General features: G+C 42.7%; 1 long non-coding RNA gene across 2 annotated transcripts; it reads left to right on the top strand.

Annotated features, from left to right (window-relative positions):
• Nucleotides 1–5,192: 5,192 nt before the first annotated feature.
• On the top strand, nucleotides 5,193–8,256 carry LOC115539282 (uncharacterized). Of its 2 annotated transcripts, XR_003975802.1 has the most exons (6): nucleotides 5,193–5,520; nucleotides 5,632–5,757; nucleotides 6,041–6,173; nucleotides 6,619–7,092; nucleotides 7,424–7,449; nucleotides 8,246–8,256. It is a non-coding gene; the product is annotated as an uncharacterized LOC115539282 (long non-coding RNA). The 2 variants fall into 2 exon arrangements; XR_003975801.1 differs by lacking the exon at nucleotides 8,246–8,256 and having other exon boundaries at nucleotides 7,424–7,842.
• Nucleotides 8,257–19,767: the final 11,511 nt, after the last annotated feature.

Genomic DNA, 19,767 nt, shown 5'->3' with positions numbered 1-19,767 from the left:
CAGAGAATGTAGACGGGCTCTGGTCATGCGCAGGTGCCATGGATCGCGTATAAACCAATAAGGTGTCAGAATGGTATATGTTTCTATTCTCATCCAACCAATCAAATTCACTCTATCCGATGGCGCGAATCATCTGGATAGGTTTTTTTGAACGCCGGCGGAATAAAAACAAGCCGAAATTAAATGGGAGTAACGAGGCCATTTTTAAAAAGTAAGGAGTAGAAAGTACAGATAAGTGCGTGAAAATGTAAGAAGTAGAAGTAAAAAGTAGGCTGAAAAATAATTACTCCAGTAAAGTATAGATACCCAAAATTTCTACTTAAGTAAGGTAACAACGTATTTGTACTTAGTTACTTGACACCTCTGCGTGACACTAAAGTCACCCTCACAGTCAACATGTGAGAGTGCACGTCAGTGAGAGACATGAAGTGCATACTTCTTGAGTCACCGAGCGGTTAGGGGACAACTCAGAACTCAATGCATTATGTTTGGACACGAGACGTGCCCTAGCGGCAAATGGCCGCTGAGCGCAGTGTGGGGCTCCTACCACTAGGGGGTGGTAGAATTCCCATGGGCCCCCCCCTGCCTTGGGTCCCCCAAGCCTGTCCACCTTACACCCCCAGTCCATCGGCCCTGCGAGCCACCACTCATTTAAAATGCGTTTCGATTGAGTTTTCCCGTTCAGTGGGTCTCCCCAAAGAGACTATTCTCCCCAAAGAGACTATTCTCCCCTATCACATACGGCCACTAGGTGGCTCCTGGTCACGCTGAAAAAACAATGAATTCATTAACGTTGCACATTCAGTCGGATTTCTTTCTTGTAAAATATTGCATTTATTGTTAGTTTTTGTTTCTTTTTTGTCTCTTCCCAAATATTTCAGAACTTCAACATGAAAATGATGGCAGCCAAAATATAGTGTGGACCATATATATTTTGAATGAAAGCATGTCAAAAAAATAAACCTTATTTTGCATTGAATAACTGAAACACAGCTGCACAACTTTGCTGCCATCACAATCGGTCAAACTGTTATAGTTAAAGGTCATACAAATTGGACATTTATTTATGATCTTACTTTTATCATATATTTATTTCACTGACATTTGCTATTGTGTCATTCTGTTCAGCTACAGTGGTGAGTGCCGACACAAATATATAACGGTTACAGGTTGTTAAGCACATAAGCACGAATTAAGTGGTGAATTATTCTAAATACTATGTTAAATCTTAAATCTGTAAATAAAGACGTTTTACACTGCAGTAAGTGCATGAAACAGTAGATGAAAACGTACTACTACAGCCCTGCTGAAATGATGGCGCCAAGGCCAGGGGGGACGGGATGTGTCACGGCGGACGTATAACGTAGGGTTTGAATAAGTTCCTGCTCCCCCTGACAAAGAATATCAATGTAATATTCCATGTGTACTATTAGATTCATACCAATGTTATTGGTGAACTTGTTTATTCTTTTCTTACTGTGGTAATTTACAGGTCTATCCCTTATCAAACCAACAGGTTATTATAATACATTAGCAATGCAGTTTATAGTATTGCGTAATGTTGAGAACCAGTTGATGCTAGCCTCTGGACCAGTTAACGGTCATGATACTCATGTATAGAAAGGGTTGATGTCCCTGAGAGTTATTGGTGATACCACTGTTCCACCTTCCGGTCCCCGAGTCGTCCTCCAGAGCGGCTCTGCATGTCTGCTGGTCTGTCTAGCGTCCAGCGCCCGGGCCGTCCCCTGGGGTCTCCTGCTCCTTCCCGGGCCGTCCCCTGGGGTCTCCTGCTCCTTCCCGGGCCGTCCCCTGGGGTCTCCTGCTCCTTCCCGGGCCGTCCCCTGGGGACTCCTGCTCCTTCCCGGGCCGTCCCCTGGGGTCTCCTGCTCCTCCCCTAAGGTTCCCGGCTGGTCTATCCGGCTATCAGCCCACTTGCCCCTGAATCTCTCCTCCAGACCACCTCCACCCACCCTGCTCGGTTCTCCTGACAGACCTGGTGGGACGTCTGGATCTGGGCCTTAAGGTCCTGGTCTCACTTTGTCTCTCTGTTGTTCAGTGTTCGTTCTCTCCCTGTCCACCAGATGCTCTTTGACTTCTCCAATCCCTTCATTCCCCTTCCCCTGTGCGTTCTTGTCAATCTTCCCGCCTGCCCCTCATTCCCTCATCAGTCTCTCCCACTATATCCAGGTTCACTTCCTTTGTTCCCGTGTCAGTTTGTTGTTTTGGGTCAAGTCCCTTATTCCTTGTGGGTCCCCAATTGTCGTGTTTTTCTGCCTGTTCATGGAACAGAGATATTGAGTTTCTTTATTAAAAGCCTTTTTTTGTAATGTCCTGAGTCGTCTGCATTTGGAACTACCCCTCCTTGTTCCTGCTGCCCCGCAAGCACCCGACCATGACAGTCTCTGTACTGTCTAACCCCTACCCGCCCCTTAATGACCTGTCTCTGTACTGTCTAACCCCTACCTGCTCCTTAATGACCTGTCTCTGTACTGTCTAACCCCTACCTGCTCCAGATGTTTTGATATAAGAATGTATGAATGACCTTCTCTTCCTTGCATTATTGTCAGCAATCTTATCAATTTAATTCTATTTTAATCCTGGCTAAAGTTTAATCTATACAATTCCTCCTCACCTGAACACAGGGCAGGCTCTTAACTTCAGCTCCAAACCCTGACCCCATCCCCAACAATCCTCAGCACTGAAGGAACAGTTGTGCATTACATCATGCTTCTTTTATGAATGTTATGGCCTCATTTATCTATTCATGGCTTTATGAATTAGAAATCATCAACTGCAGTTTATGCCCATGCCCTTGAAAGTTCTTACTTTTAAATGGCATTACTATGCAGTAATGTCATATATTTATGTATATATATATATATATATATATATATATATATTTACATACATATAGGGAATTTCGAAATCTTCCCAAATATATGTGACCCACTTTTAATATATTTCTAATAATCCTGTTGATCCACAAGCAGAACAGTACTGCCCTTATTTAGGCATTGTCATGTAGAATGTACTATGGACACCATATACTCCTTCATGTCCACGCCAAGTAGGCCTACTGCTGAACGCAACGGACACCATATAACTCCTTCATGTCCATGCCAATACTGCTGAACTTTGAGCTTTCATTCTCCAGTCTCATTTCATACAGTCACAGAGACAAAGAAAGCAAGATCTAATGTGCGATGCCTCAAACTATTTGAAATACATTTTGTTTCCCCAACGTCTTTCCACGTTTTTCAGCCAGAATTCAGTCTCCTAAGGCAACATCGTCGATAAGGTCAGTGTTGAGTTATGAATGATTTGTATTTTCAAACTTTAGTTCACTGTTTGAAAAGCAGTAGACTCTAGTCAATCTTATTAGCTTTGCCGTGGTTCTCAGTAAAACGTCTTTTATATGTTGCCTTTTCTACGGTTTATTGCAGTGGATCTCAACTGGTCCTCAAACTAGCCTCTGGACCAGTTCAGAACCAGTTGAGGCTAGCCTCACGTATCATTAGTCTTTAAGTCAACACCCCCAAAAAAGGTTTTTACTAGGGGTGACCTCAAATCTTCGCCGACCCAGCAAGTCATTCTGATGGGTTAACCAGAACCCTAATGGGTGATTTGCAGTTTTATTAAATGAATGTCAAATGACAGACACCTGCCACTGGTTGGGTCATAATGTTTTATATTAATTACAGTACATTATTATTATTATATATTTATATTTTATAATTACCATGGCGTATAGTAGACTATATTTTTTTCCCAATTGATTGACATGAACGGATGCGCATGTTGTCATCATATTGTGAAAGGCGAATTTGTTGGTAGAGGTGCTCGTCGTCAGTGATGTGTCTGGGATGAAGATTCATATTTGACTTTGCATAATCAAATCGAGGACAACCCTAGTAAAAGTTACTGAGGCATACTGTCATGTGAACGCGGTGTCGCCCCCACATGGCAGATTAAATGCATTGCACAATCACCGACTTGGACAAGAAGAACTCAAAGGGCATGTCTCTCACTATCATAAAAATATAGTTCTGTTGAGGGCAGCAGTGATCACACATAACCTGCTGCCTCATTTGTGGTCCTGGCACACATGGATATATTGCAGATGTTTCATGAATGACCCCTGAGTTCATAGACTATAACTCTTAATTGAGTGTGTACACTGCAGCCTTGAGAAGTTACTCGTTTTTTGATTTTGATTTGAACCCAAAAGTGTCCCTTCCCAGTTCAGCAGTAATTACTGTGTTACAGACTGCAACTTTGGTGACCAAGTGGCGGTCTGCTCTCCCACCCCTAGAATCAGTGTGAGGACAGCGTGACATGATAACGTCACCTCAGCGCAGATCACTGTTTCTCCATGAATTATATTATCTGATAAATGTAATCTGTTGTTGTGGCGCCTATCAGAATGGAGGCTCATTCTGTCATTACGAGGCAAACTTTAAGAGCCACAACTCCAGGTGCAGACCTCCTGTAGGCCCGCGGCCTGCTCATTGGGTCCAGGCCTACACCCAGTCCTCCAGGCTGGGGATCAGCCCCTAGGCCTGGGGCCTGCTCATTGTGTCCAGGCCTACACCCAGTCCTCCAGGCTGGTGAACAGCCCCTAGGCCCTGAGATCTTCAGCAGCCAGATGACTGTTTGGAGTTTAGTTTGGGATGAGTAAGGTGGAGTGTTTCACCCAAAGTAATCCTATATTAAACAAAGGATCCAAAGACCAAATCAATCTAGAAAATGATGTAGCCCAATGAACATAAGAGTGATACATTATATTTGTGAGACACTTATAACACTGACAGATATATTTTCTTTATCACAGCAAAATAAGTATTAGATCACAGTTAATGCATACATACAAGGCTAACAACACTTTGTTTAACAGCTCTAATGTTTTCAAACGTCATATTATTTTGGTTTAGAGAAAAGTGTTAAGGATACTTTTTGATTTGCTTTATTTTAGTGCTATTTAAATTGTTGTCCCTGTGTGTTTGTCTGTAACTGTTTGTCTGTAACTGTGGTTCATTGTGCTGCTGCCTGTCTTGGCCAGGTCACCTTTGAAAAAGTGATTTTTAATCTCTGTAGGTTTTTCTCCTGGTTAAGTAGGTTAAATATATATATATTTTTTTTTTAATTTATTAACTGCTGAATATTTTCTTTTATCTCTCCAGATGTATCTGAACTTCAAGAAAAGTCTGTAGCTGCATGGCAATGATGATATGGCAGCCAAAGTATAGAGTATCTGGCCCATATATTTAGAATACACAAAGCAGGATAAAACAATAAACCTTATTTGGCCTTGGCTGAATAACAAGACACAGAAGAAATATCTGCCGAAAATCTGCCATCAGATGGTTGAAGGTCATTCAAACTGGACCACCATGTTCTTCCAAATCCTGTTCCTAATATGTTCAGTTTGTAATACTTATGGCGTTGCTAGTGCTGCATCACCATCGTGTGCCAGCGATGAATACAGAGTGGGACAGCTCTGCTGCCTTGCATGTCCTCGTGGTAAGAGTCCATCAACCCAGCTCTCGTCAAGCTGTTGTCCAAAATAGTTCTTTATGATTTCTTCAACCAAATCCATTGGTAAACAACATACTTTAACGTTCTCTCCAACAGGATATAGGGTTCATAGGGATTGCTCAGCGACAACCAATACAAAGTGCACAAAGTGCCCCGATGGTACTTTCAAAGAAGGCCTTAGCGGACAGAAGCAGTGCTCTAACTGTACAGAGTGTGTCAGAGGTACATCTATACTATTAAATGGAAACGCCCCCCATGCAACCCCCATATGTTGTGGTGATGAGAATGTTGCGTTGTCCATGTTTGTATCAGAAGTTGTGTTGTTCATGTTTATATCAGAGAAGTTGTGTTCATGTTAATATCAGAGAAGTTGTGTTGTTCATAATGATATCAGAGAAGTTGTGTTGTTCATGTTTACATCAGAAGTTGTGTTGTTCATGTTTATATCAGAAGTTGTGTACTCTCAGGTTGTCTTAGGTTCCTCTGTAACTGTTGTGATTGACAGGTCAGAAGGAGAAGAAGTTCTGTACTCCAACATCAGATGCTGAGTGTGTGATCCCGGATGGATTCTTCTGTAGTGAGTCAGCAGATAAAGACACATTCTCAGAGACCACATTGTCATGCCAACCCCACACGATGTAAGTGGAGTTCATTAAACAATCTATACATAAAGTACAATAATGGTTGTTAAGAATTAGGCCTGGGCAATATATCATGTACTGGTGTGGCTTTTTGCCTGTTCTTAAAATACATACCATAGCCATAATGTTATATACTTTACTCTTCTATTTAATAATACAAATGGCAGAATAAGATATTATAAAAGTGTTGTTCATGCTTGACAATATATATAACTTACCATTCAGTCATTTTCTCCAAAGCGGTGTACAGTGAATTCAGACACAGGGAGATACAGGTCATTAGGAACAGGTAGGGGTCAGGCATCTAGCTCAAGAACCTTCCTGAAGGCCTATAGGTTGGTTGTGGACATTGGGGATCGAACCCAGTACCTTTTAAACCTGGAGTCCAACACCCAGTCTACTACTCTTAGAACTAACCATGGTTTTGTCCTTCTGGTTTCAGATGTGATTCTGTGGGAGGGGTGCAGATACAACCAGGAACTGATTCCACTGATTCTACATGTCTTAAATATGTGGCAATTGTGTTCATAATAATAGGATGCATGGCTTTATTAATCATAGTCCTGGGAGGTAAGCGTTACATTCAACTCTTTTATGTATCATGTTACATTAAACTCTTAACATCTATCATGGTTGCATTAACCGTACATTTATCATATTACATTAAACTCTGACAAGTATCATGGTTACATTAAACTGCAACATGTATCATGGTTACATTCAACTAACATATGTATCATAGTTATATTCTACTAGCATGTATCATGCTTACATTAAACTAACATGTATCATGTTACATTAAACTAACATGTATCAGGGTTATGCTGAATGATGGTGACCTCTGTCCTGACATGTGTTGTTTATCACTTCATAGCATTGTTTTATACATGGCTGAAAATGGAAAGGGATTTAACTGGTAAGTTCTTATCCCACATGTTTCACTTTGTAAATGAGTAACGGATCATTTATGAATATCCAGTCATTTGCAAGGGTTACTGACTCACACCAAGTCAAATGATATTGTTTGACCACGATAATGGCAGCCGTCTCCCTACACGTATTCAGTCTGTCAAGATGTTCTTCGTGTAGAGGCTAATTCAGAGTGGAAACCATGATTTAACTAACATGTATCATGGTTATGTTAAACTAACATGTATCATGGTTGGATTCAACTAACATGAATCAGGGTTATGCTGAATGATAGTGACTGCTGTCCTGACATGTTGATGTGTTGTTTCTCTCTACAGAATGGGAAAAACAAATAGATGAGATGGTAAGTGTTATTACTGGTTTGATACAGAACACAATAATATGTGTGAACCTAGCTGGCAGTGGTGGAGTTATTAGATGATGACCAGAGGCGGATTAACACCCAGGCTAGCCTCGGCTGAGCCTAGGGGCCCAGGTGTGCAAGGGGCCCTGGATGGGCCAGACTATTTTCAATTTGACTTAAAATAAAAAAAGACTTGACTCCTAATGGCCCATAACAAGAACCATTAAAAAGTGAAGCAGCTGATTGGGTAGATGTGTGGGCCATGTCATGTGACCAGGTTCATAAAGTCAGTTTGGTTGTAAAGGAATACGTCACGTCTGCTGGACGGCAAAGAGGCAGGATGTCTGAAAAGGCGAAAAGCACAAGTGTTTCCATTTGTCGATATAGCACTCTGACTATTTATGACTCTGCCTGTGGCCAATGCCAGAAGGGGGCGCTCTTCCTCAAAATGGGCGGTAGTTAAAGGTAGACTGAGATCCACGATGGGCCAAAACAGACAGAATCAGCCGACTCTAATCTGTCCATTGATAGCGATGTTCTGCCCAAATTGGATTTACCAGCCTCATTAAGGAGATCTGTCGGTCGGTTGGTCAACAGAAGGGAGGCCATGTAATATTCCTAGCACCCTTTTATACATGGCGAAAAACATATTACTTTTTTACTGCGTGATTAGTAAGGGGGCCTCACAAAAATACTAGCCTAGGGGCCAATCACCACCTTAATCCACCACTTATGATGACCTTGCAATGAACCTAATGTTCATATTTGATTCACATTTTTATTTGTATTGATAAAGGAAACACCGGAACAAAGGTTGGACTGTTACGGTAAGTTCTTATTCCACATGCTTCACTTTGTAAATGAGTAACAGATCATTCGTTTATTTACAGTGATTTGCAAGAGTTACTGACTCACACCAAGTCAAATGATATAGCTGTGATTCAAACCTTTCATCTAATTGTAGCAGAGAGTCAGAGCCTACCTAGCAGAGGGACCAGAGTGGCAGACCTACTGAACAACATCATCTAGATATTAGATTATAGAATGGAGCTATCCATGTATATAAGACACTACTCTCATAGCTGGGGCGATGTGGCCAGCATAACGTCAGCTCAGTGGCGTTTATAGCGTAGCTCACTGAGTCGTCATGACAACACAGAGCAGGGACAAAGGGTAGAAAGACTTCTGTCCTTGTTTGACCACGATAATGGCAGCCGTCTCCCTACACGTATTCAGTCTGTCAAGATGTTATTCTGTGTAGAGGCTAATTCAGAGAGGAAACCAGGAACTGGTTCAACTGATTCTACATGATTAGAGTATATGGAGCAGTTCATAATAATAGGATGCATACGTTTCATAATATCAATCATAGTCCTGGGAGGTAAGGGTTACATTAAGCTTATTCAACTCATTCAACTAACATGTATCATGGTTACATTAAACTAACATGTATCATGGTTATAACCATGATGTTAGTTTAATCTATAGATTTAAATAACCTGTATCATGGTTATAACCATGATGTTAGTTTAATCTATAGATTTAAATAACATGTATCATGGTTATAACCATGATGCTGGTTTAATCTATAGATTTTAATAACATGTATCATGGTTATAACCATGATGTTAGTTTAATCTATAGATTTAAATAACATGTATCATGGTCATAACCATGATGTTAGTTTAATCTATAGATTTTAATGACATGTATCATGGTTATAACCTGACCCAAAACAGACGGGAATGGAGATCCTTTGTTGCTGCCCTACATGCCAGAAGGCATAAAGGGCAGTCAGTAAGTACCATGGTGACATTAGACTAACTAATGATAGTGACTGCTGTCCTGACATGTTACTGTATTGTTTATCTCTATATAGCATTGAGGAAACGACTTGATAAGGTAAGTGTTATTACTGGTCTGATACAGAACACAATAATATCTGTGACCCTAGCCAGGGGCGATTCTAGGTAGTGTGGGGGCCCTAGGCAGAGGATTGTTGGCGGGGGGGGGGGGGGGGGGGGGGGGGGGGGGGGGGGGGGGGCGATTGTTGACAGGGGGGGGGGGGGGAGCGATTTTTTTTATTTATTTTTTTTGGCTCTAGGGGGCCCCCCTAGAGCCAATGCCTAATGGGATGCGGCGCCTCTGACCCTAGCTGGCAGTGGTGGAGTTATTAGATGATGACCTTGTAATGAACCCAATGTTGATACTTTATTTACATTTTTATTTTATAGAAGAAGAAAACCCAGAAACAGCAGATGAAGTTTGATGGTAAGTTCTTATTCCACATGTTTCACTTTCTAAATGAGTAACAGATAACTCAGATAGAATATATTGAGCAGTTCGTAATAATAGCATCCATACCTTTCATAATATCAATCATAGTCCTGGAAGGTATGGGTTAGATTAAACTCTGACATGTATCATGGTTACTTTAAACTCTATCATGTATCATGATAACATTAAACTACTGACATGCATTGTGTTTAGATTGAACTAACATGTATCATGATACATCAAACTAACATGTATCAGGGTTATGCTGAATGATATTGACTGCTGTCCTGACATGTTACTCTACTGTTTATCTCTATACAGAATTGACGCGTCAATATAGGGAGGTAAGTGTTATTACTGGTTTGATACAGAACACAATAATATGTGTGAAGGTTCAAGGAGTTTAGTCGTCATTGTAGTACACAACGAAATACAGGTATGCAGTCTCTAGCAGCAGTTTAAGTTCACACACACACACACACACACACACACACACACACACACACACACACACACACACGCACGCACGCACGCACGCACGCACGCACACACACACACACACACACACACACACATCGCCCTGTCCATATTGTGCCCATCAAGTCCAGTCTGTTGTGTGTGTGGAGGGGCGGGGCGGGGGGGTTGTGGGGGTCTGAAGCTACTGCTCCTGGAGGAGAGTTGTCCTTAGTGCTTTGTTAGGGGGTTGGGGGTGATGGAGGCTACAGCTCTTGGGGAAAAGCTGTTGCTCAGTCTTGTGGTGCGGGCCCGGAGTGTGCGGTACCTCTCCCCTGATGGGAGGGGGACAAACAAGCTGTGTCCAGGGGGAGTTTTACCTGTGGTGATTGACCTTGCCTTCCTCTTCAGACGGTCAGCACACACAGAGTCCAGGTCTGGGAGCTCAGCTCCTATGATCTTTATTGCTGACCTAACTAGGGATCGACCGATACCGATTTTTTAGGGCCGATACGATACCGATATTTTTTCATCAGCCTTAGCCGATACGCCGATACGCCAATACCGATTTTCTTGAGCCGTTTTTTTTTTTTTTTTTTAAAGGAATATTTATTGAACTTCAATATAAAAAACAATATTTAACAAATAGTAAAAACAGGTGAAGTAGAACAAGTAAGAACAAGTAGATGAAGAATATTTAACAAATATTAAAAACAGCTGAGGTAGAACAAGAAAAAAAAAAATAAATAAAAATAAATCGGTGAAAATCAGCCGCGTATCGGCCGATACGATACACGTAAAAAACCCGAATATCGGCCGATAATATCGGCCGACCGATATATCGGTCGATCCCTAGACCTAACCATCCTGGCCAAGTCCCTCCTGCTCTCCGCTATGCAGCCTGCATACCACACACTGCAGCCCTGGCAGAGGATGCTCTCAATTGTGCTCCTATAAGAGTTAATGAGCAGGTGTGAGGATAAACCAGCCTGTTTGAGCTTCAGTAGAAAGAAGAGCCTCTTCTGGGCCCTCTTTACAAGGTTGGAGATGTTAGTAGCCCATGTTACCCTCTCCACTTCTTCCCCGTTGATGGTAAGTGGGGTCTGCGTGATGAGTCCACAAGTCCACAAGGATCTCATTTGTCTTGGTGGTGTTCAGGACCAGGTTGTTATCCACACACCACTCTGCCATGCGTTGGACCTCCTGCCTGTAATGGCCCTCATTGTTGTCACTAATGAGCCCCACCACAGTGGAGTCATCAGCTCATTTGATTATGGTGTTGGATGACTGGATGGGTACGCAGTCATTGATGAAGAGGGTTTATAGGGCTGGGCTGAGTACACACCCCTGGGGCGCACCGGAGGTCAAGGTTATAGTTGAGGATGTCAGGTCCCCTACTCTGACATTCTGCGGTCTGTTTGAAACAAAGTCCAGGATCCATGAGCAGAGTGAGGTGGGGAGACCAAGATGAATGAGTTTGAGGACCAGTTTATGGGGGATTGTGGTGTTGAAGGCAGAGCTGAAGTCCACAAAGAGCATCCTTACATATGTGTTGGGGTACTCCAGGGGGGACAGGGCTGTGTGGAGTGTGATGGAGACAGCGTCCTCTGGGGATCTGTTTGCCTGATGGGCAAACTGGTGGCTGTCCAGGTCCACAGGGATGCAGTCTCTGATGTACGCCAGTATCATCCACTCAAAGCACCTCATGATTACTGGGGTGAGGGCGACTGGGCGGTAGTCATTGAGGCAGATAATGGCAGATTCTATGTGGATAGGGAAGATGGTAGTGGTCTTAAGGCAGGTGGGATCTGCACCTTGTTGCAGAGAGAGGGTGAAGATGTCTGTAGAAGCTCCTGCTAACTGGTCGGCACATGACCTCAGTATACGGCCCGACACCCCATCAGGGCCAGTAGCCTTGTTGGTGTCAATCCTCCTCAAGGTGGACCTCACTGGTGAGAAGCAACAAACGCAAGTAGCTTTGTGGACGGTTCTATGGCGATGTTGCTATTTTACCGGCGGATAAATGACCTTTGCGCCCGACGCAAATCTAAAAAGGGTTGGTCTGAAGTAGCCTAATCACCTATAGGTGTGGTTTGGGCGTAACGTACAATAAACCAAACAAGTTGATATTTTGACAGGAATTTCAAACTTCAAATGGCTCAGTTTATGGCCAAATAATATGGCCTAATTCCCACATGGAATAGCGTTTTCTTCCACAACTTCAGAAATACTGAGTCCTCAAATAAATTTCGGCAAAGGAAACTTAATGCACACATGATATACGGTAACTGTGGATCTATTTAAGGATATACGCAAGACATTAATAAACATCGTTTCTTACCAGTATTGTATGCATTATCGTTACCGCCTTGTGTTCCTAATATGCATGTGTCCCCCCGTTAATACACATTGCCATGGACTGTATTATGTGTTACGTGTTTAGTTTGCGTGTTTTTAAACAGATTGACGCAAACACGCGCAGCCGCATTCATTAATTATTTTACATGCACACACGCGCACCCGCATTCTTTTTAACACTCACTCGCGGTTTAACAATGTTTTCTCCTGATCAAATACTCATCAATCCTAAAAGTTATGGGCTTGTACACGATGTCTGTGTCAAGAAAATATGTGTTTGATGTACGGTGTTTGCAGATGCATTGATTTAAAAGTACAACTTATTACTGCTGTATCAGCTGTTCTTTCCCAAATAATTTACCAAGAATGTGTAGCTAGGTAGATGAGCGAAGCAAAGTGTATGCGCGAGGTGCACAAGCAACATTGTGCATGCACCCTTAAAATAGCATCTGGACAACGTGCCACTGACTTTAAACCAGGTTTGTGGCGGAATTGTTTTCTGAAACTGCAAAATATCACCAGGGAACGTTAGCGCCAGAACACGCCGCCTCCTTTCGCCGAACCGCCCCTTGGGGCGCAAGATCATTCCCTAATTTAACGACCAGTGGCGGTGGAAGGAAAAGAACGCTCTGCGCCAGTTGCAAACCAGCAACGACACATGCGTCAGTGTAGAAAGTCAATTGGGCGGTACACGGTAGGGCCTCGGGTGTGTTACAGCTCCTGCTGCCGCACCAGAGACACGCCTCCACAATCCCCTGAACCATCCAGAGCGAGGTCATCACAGTGGTCTGATATTTGTAGTCAGTTATAGCTTTGATGCCTCTCCACATGCTCCTGGGGTCCGTGTTTTCAAAGTGACCCTCAATGCGCTGTCTGTACATGCCTTTAGCCTCTTTAAGGCCCTTTTTTAGGTCTCGTTGGGCAGTTCTATAGGCCAGCCTGTCCCCCGACCTGAAGGCAGTATCTCTCACCCTGAGCAGCGACCTCACATTACCGTAAAACCAGGGTTTCTGATTAGGGAACACCTTGATGGTTCTGGTGCGCAGTACTGTCTCGGTGCAAAACTGGATGTAGTCCAGGACGTTAGAGGTGTCCTCCTCCAAGTTGGCTCCCTGCGAAAATACCTCCCATACTGAGCTCTCAAAACAGACCTGTAGTGATGTAACAGCTTCCTCACTCCATACCTGTACTGTCTTCACAGCTGTTTTGGTTCTACAGCAACTGGTTTATAAGATGGAATCAGTGTCAAGGAGATATGATCTGATAATCTGAGGTGTGGGGATGGTGCAGCTTTATATGCCCTCTGTATATTTGTATATACTTGGTCCAGAGTGTTTTTTTATCTCTGGTTGGAAAGCATACATTTTTGTGGAGTTTTGGTAATACTTTCTTGGTAATACTGTCTACCTGGCAGTGGTGGAGTTATTAGATGATGACCTTAATGATGAACCCAATGTTGATATTTTGTTTACATTTTTATCTTATAGAAAGTGGAAAAAAACGACCTGGTTTGGGAGTTCAATGGTAAGTTCTTATTACACTTTGTAAATGAGTAACAGATCATTTATTAACATCCAGTGATTTGAAAGGGTTACTGACTCACACCGACTCAGATGATATCGCTGTGATTCAAAACATTTCTGGGGCGATGTGGCCAGCATAACGTCAGCTCAGTGGCGTTTATAACGTAGCTCACTGAGTCGGTCAGCGTTCACACTGGTCTCTGATAGGCCGACCGTATTGTAAACCAACGCCTCGCGGTCGGGCGGGTCGCTCGTCTGTTGGACAGAACCTCCAAGGGAAACTCACAACGCCTCTGAGTTGAGGACAACATCAATGGAGAAGCTTTGTGCAGTCTTGGGTTCTTCATTTTGCTTCGGTGTTCCTGCAAGTTAAAAATCATTTGGAGGAACTTCCACCATTCTTTAACTGAGTAATTAAAACAAGTAATCCAGGACACACAATTTTATGAGCCACAAAATGTCTTTACATATTCTTCAGGCCATATCTCGATAACTGCGTTCCCCTCCTTATTGCACCACGTCTGACTCACTTTAATCTCAAAAAGTTCACTTATACCTGGCTGAATATGCTTTTTATATTTCCTGTGTGTGGAAAAAGTGCACATCCCGCCCACGAGGCATTGTGTGTCTTGTGGGTGGGATATAGTTGACTGTGGTCAAGTCGGTCGCAGTTACATTTGGATTGCACCCATTTTCTATCCTTTATGGCAAATTAATTTAAATGGTTACGGCCGAGCTGACATGGAGAGTAAGCGACTTTTCCCATGTGACTACGTCCTGCTTTAAAAACAAGTTGTTAACACAGTTCAACCCGGTATCACGCGTTTTCGTGCTCATGCGCACGAACGTTAATCTATTGAATCGTGTCCCAGAGCACGATTTTCCGGCTTTTTTCGTGCTAAACAGAACGAAATGTAAACCAATGCAATTTGAATGGGAGCGTTTTTCGGACGAGAGAGAGAGAGAGAGTGTGCGCAGACAGTACAGTGCATCCTCTAGTTATATATATGTCAATATTTCTGATTTTTAAGCAGACCTCCTCAAAAACTGAAATGAACGTGCTCCACAGAACGCGGGTTTCTCAGACAATTATTGTGCTCCACAGAACAAAACGAGAGAGAGAAAGAGAGAGAGGGAGAGAGAGAGAGAGAGAGAGAGAGAGAGAGAGATAGGGAGGTATAGAGAGAGAGAGAGAGAGAGAGAGAGAGAGAGAGAGAGAGAGAGAGAGAGAGAGAGAGAGAGAGAGAGAGAGAGAGAGAGAGAGAGAGAGAGAGAGAGAGAGAGAGAGAGAGAGAGAGAGAAAGGCTTCAGAAGGGGTGTGCGCAGATACAATGCACCCTCTACTTATGTTGTGTGTGTCAAACAATAAATGTGTCAAAACAATAAATGCATCAAAGGGTAAATCTAGTGTACTATTTCGTTCTGCTACACAGAACGAAATTGAATCCATTGCGTTTCAATTGGGATATTTTCTTCAACCACAGAAGGGGTGTGTGCAGATAGTACATTGCACCCTCTACTTATGTATGTGTCAAAACCTATCAAGTGACATGGAATGGCTCCTTGTCCAAACCTTGCATGCTTGAAACTGGTGTCCCTTAAGGCTCTGTACTGGGGCCTCTTCTGTTCTCCCTCTATACCAGATCTCTGGGCTCGGTAATTGCGTCACACGGCTTTTCCTATCACTGCTATGCTGACGACACTCAGCTATTTCTCTCTTTCCCCTCATCTGATAAAGCCCTGATTGCAACACGCATATCGGAATGTCTGGCGGACGTCAGCACCTGGACAACTGCCCATCACCTGAGGCTTAACCTCACCAAAACCGAGCTCCTCCTAATCCCAGGGAAAGATTGCCCACACATGGACTTACTGGTCACCGTCGAGCACATCACTGTATCTCCCTCTCCAACTGCCAGAAACCTCGGTGTGGGATTGGACAATCAGTTATCCTGCACCGCAAACATCACTGCGGTGGCCCGATCCTGCAGATTTGCGCTTTACAACATCCGCAGAATCCTGCCCTTCCTCACAAGGGAAGCAGCTCAGCTTCTAGTCCAATCACTGGTCCTCTCCCGCCTCGAGTACTGCAACTCACTCCTGGCTGGACTTCCTGCCTCTGCGATTAAACCTTTGCAGCTCATCCAGAATGCGGCAGCGCGCCTCGTGTTCAACCTACCGAAGTTCTCCCATGTGACCCTCCTCTTGCGGGACCTCCACTGGCTCCCTGTAGTAGCTCGCATCAAATTTAAGACGATGGTACTGGCATACAAGGCAGTCGATGGAACTGCCCCTGCCTACCTCCAAGCACTGCTAAAGCCACAAACCCCAGCTCGATCCCTCCGCTCAACTGCCTCAGCTGGACGTCTGGTACCGCCATCGCTAAGAGCTAGCAAAGGCCGTTCAGCAAAGTCACAACTTTTCTCGGTTTTGGGACCTCAGTGGTGGAACGAGCTCCCTGCTGCTCTCAGGACCGCAGAGTCGCTCACTATCTTCCGAAAAAGACTCAAGACTCACCTGTTCAGAGTCCACCTCAACACTGCATAGCCACCCTCCTCCTTCTGGCCACCATTGTACACTGCTGAAGCGACTCTACATCATGACAGCAAAAAGCTGGACAGCCGGACATACAGCTATGAAATCCTACAACACCTTCACTCACAACAGCGCGATTACTGGGTGAACCTGCACCTACAGGGTAAACTCGCATGCCTACAGTGCGCGGACCCAGCAGTTTCCCATTCGGCGCTCCATAATCCAGCTGTTAACGCAGGCATTCTAAAATTTGTAATCAAAGCAAGACTGCAAGCACTCCCGACACAATATAACCTGGTAACCCTTCCTTTTACAGTCCCCTATTTACCCGGTACATACATGGTAAATCATAGTGTATTACTGGGTAATTACCACTGGTAATAAGAAGGTAAATACAGAGGTAGTTACCCGGTAAATACATGGTAAATCATAGTGTATTACTGGGTAATTACCACTGGTAATAAGAAGGTAAATACAGAGGAATTATCCGGTAAATTATAGTGTATTACTGTGTAATTACCACTGGTAATAAGAAGGTAAATACAGAGGAATTACAGCTGATGTACTAAGTAGAACCTCCACTATTACCCATCAACTCAACTAAGTAGTGTGTAGTTGTAACTGTTTTAGGTTGGTAATAACTCCGATATTGTGTACTTCCTATGAAATTAGGCAACCAATTCTTAGAAACACCAATTATCCAAGGTTTATGTTGGTAACAGCCCAAATTTAATGATGTACTATCTAGAAATTAGCATAGTACTTTCCAATAAAATACTTTTTCTTAGTTATTATTCATAGCTACACCCATTTAGAAAGGGTTTATTCGATTTACCACTAAGGAATTACTTACCTGGTAACAACCTCTGCAGGAACAGTTTTCCTCTAGTGTCATGGTACATCTTCTTAAATACTGGGTACGAAGCCGTTTGTTTCGATGGTATTACCAGGTTCTTACCATATAATTTATAATAGATACATTCCATTATCCATGCAGTCAACACAAACTTGTACCATGTTGTACGTTCTGCGACGTTACCAAGTAAAACACGACAATTTACCCAGTAAGTAAGCTGAAACTGTACTGTAAAAAGAAGCCTCGTTTGTTTCCATGGTATTACCAGGTTCTTACCATATAATTTATAATACATTCCATTGTCCATGCAGTCAACACAAACTTGTACCATGTAAGTTCTGCGACGTTACCAAGTAAAACACACCAATTCACCCAGTAAGTAAGCTGAAACTGTACTGTAAAAGGAAGCCTTGTTTGTTTCCATGGTATTACCAGGTTCTTACCATATCATTTGTAATACATTATTCCTTTTTCCATGCAGTCAACACAAACTTGTACCATGTACGTTCTGCGACGTTACCATGTAAAACACGACAATTTACCCAGTAATTAAGCTGAAACTGTACTGTAAAAGGAAGCCTCGTTTGTTTCAATGGTATTACCAGGCTCTTACCATATAAGTTGTAACTGGTTATTCCCTTTTCCATGCAATCAACACAAACCATATATGTTCTGCAACATCGTTCACCAGTAGTTAAGCACTTTAATTGTTGTTATAAAACCCAAAACCACTGTTGATGAAAGGCATATTAAAATTAAACAAAATCAAAGGCATATCTTTCAAACAATGCATATCTCACAAACAGGCACTGAACACTGAAATAATCATAAAAAAAAAAGAGCCGTCGACATCAACTCAATTTAAATGTTACTGATGGTGTTTTGATAAAACACATGACAGTGTTATGGCAAGTGACCACAAGGAAGACTGCTTCAACCTCTACAATTTGAATAAGTGGTGAATGCCATGCAGCAATCTGCCTATGGGAGCATCTTTGTGGTCATTCGCAAACCAATGAGTCCACTCGATGAATGAGAGATGACTCTTTAGTGTCTTCTCTGTGAGGTATCCCTGCAGTCTCCACATCTGGGATTTGAAGGCTGACCAAGACCTGACCAGGTACCTCCAATTCTCCCCTTCCATACTGTAATAAGGAATCAGAAGACAAGAAAATAAACATTAGGACTGTCAATTAATGAACATTTCTAGAACATGTAGAACTCAAAGATTATTTTGTTTATCAGTTAAGAAAGGATGCTGGTCCTCGGGCCATTGTGTTTGGTCATATTGAAAAGAGAAAAAGGCATAGCCATAAATACAGTTAATAGGACGGGAGGGGACAGGCTGTTAGCTCCGGTTAGCACTTTAGCATCGAGCTAGCGGAGCTTCGCCAAACTCACCGTTGAAAATCCACTTCTGTCTATATGTAAATGTGGTTCAGGTATACCAGACAATATTAAAATATTCATAATTTAAAAACGATGTAAAAAAAGAGGTTATAGTTAAAAAAAAAAGAGGTTATAGTAAAATTATTATGACCATGGAGCCTTTATTTCCTTGCCGTTATCATTGCATCCTTTCTCGTTATATCGATATGAATTCTCGAAACACAGTGGAAAAGAGAGAGAGGGAGCCATAGAGAGGGACACTGATGCACTGCGGAGCCAAGTAACTGATGGGCATATATACATATATACTATATATATATATATATATATATATATATATATATATATATTTATATATACCTATTCTGAGAAACGCTCCAATCCTAAATGCATGGGTTTACATTTCGTTGTGAGCAGTACGAATAATGTCGGACGATCGTGCTCTGGAACACGATTCAATAGAAAATAGTCAGAAAAATAATTGACATATATATAACTAGAGGGTGCACTGTACTGTCTGCACTCTCTCTCTCTCTCTCTCTCTCTCTCTCATCTGAAAATTGCTCCCATTAAAAATGCATTGGTTTACATTTCGTTCTGTGTAGCAGGGAAACATTGGAGAAACGCCCCCATTCAGAATGCATTGGAGTACATTTCGTTTTGTGTAGCATGGACACATCAGAGAAACACTCCCATTCAGAATGCAGTGATTTACATTTCGTTGTGTGGAGCACAACGAAATGTTTGAGGAGGTCTGCTTCAAAAATTTAAAAATGGAAATATTGACATTTAAATAACTAGAGGGAGCACTGTACTATCTGCGTACACCCCTTCTGAAGCCTCTCGCTCTCTCTCTCTCTCTCTCTCTCTCTCTCTCTCTCTCTCTCTCTCTCTCTCTCTCTCTCTCTCTCTCTCTCTCTCTATCTC

The sequence above is a fragment of the Gadus morhua genome, unplaced genomic scaffold (assembly GCF_902167405.1).
Source record: "Gadus morhua unplaced genomic scaffold, gadMor3.0, whole genome shotgun sequence".
In the NCBI taxonomy this organism is placed as follows: Eukaryota; Metazoa; Chordata; class Actinopteri; order Gadiformes; family Gadidae; genus Gadus; species Gadus morhua.
The sequence above is the reverse complement of the archived record's forward strand: the minus strand, read 5'-3'. Positions and strand labels throughout refer to the sequence as shown.